This window comes from Rana temporaria, chromosome 12, assembly GCF_905171775.1.
Source record: "Rana temporaria chromosome 12, aRanTem1.1, whole genome shotgun sequence".
Classification (NCBI taxonomy): Eukaryota; Metazoa; Chordata; class Amphibia; order Anura; family Ranidae; genus Rana; species Rana temporaria.
Window position 1 is genome coordinate 4,767,499 of NC_053500.1, and position 856 is coordinate 4,768,354.

The window sequence follows — 856 nt, forward strand, 5'->3', positions numbered from 1 at the left end:
TGCTGGGGGGGGAGTATGGGTGTAATATTCCTGATGGGGGGAGTATGGGTGTAATATTCCTGCTGGGGGGGAGTATGGGTGTAATATTCCTGCTGGGGGGGGGAGTATGGGTGTAATATTCCTGATGGGGGGGGGGGTATGGGTATAATATTCCTGGTGGGGGGAGTATGGGTGTAATATTCCTGCTGGGGGGAGTATGGGTGTAATATTCCTGCTGGGGGGGGAGTATGGGTGTAATATACCTGCTGGGGGGAGTATGGGTGTAATATACCTGCTGGGGGGGGGAGTATGGGTGTAATATTCCTGATGGGGGGGGGGGTATGGGTATAATATTCCTGGTGGGGGGAGTATGGGTGTAATATTCCTGCTGGGGGAGTATGGGTGTAATATTCCTGCTGGGGGGGGAGTATGGGTGTAATATACCTGCTGGGGGGAGTATGGGTGTAATATACCTGCTGGGGGGAGTATGGGTGTAATATACCTGCTGGGGGGGAGTATGGGTGTAATATTCCTGCTGGGGGGGGAGTATGGGTGTAATATTCCTGATGGGGGGAGTATGGGTGTAATATTCCTGCTGGGGGGAGTATGGGTGTAATATACCTGCTGGGGGAGTATGGGTGTAATATACCTGCTGGGGGGAGTATGGGTGTAATATACCTGCTGGGGGGGGAGTATGGGTGTAATATTCCTGATGGGGGGTATGGGTGTAATATTCCTGCTGGGGGGGGTATGGGTGTAATATACCTGCTGGGGGGAGTATGGGTGTAATATACCTGCTGGGGGGAGTATGGGTGTAATATTCCTGCTGGGGGGGGTATGGGTGTAATATTCCTGTGGGGGGGAGTATGGGTGTAAT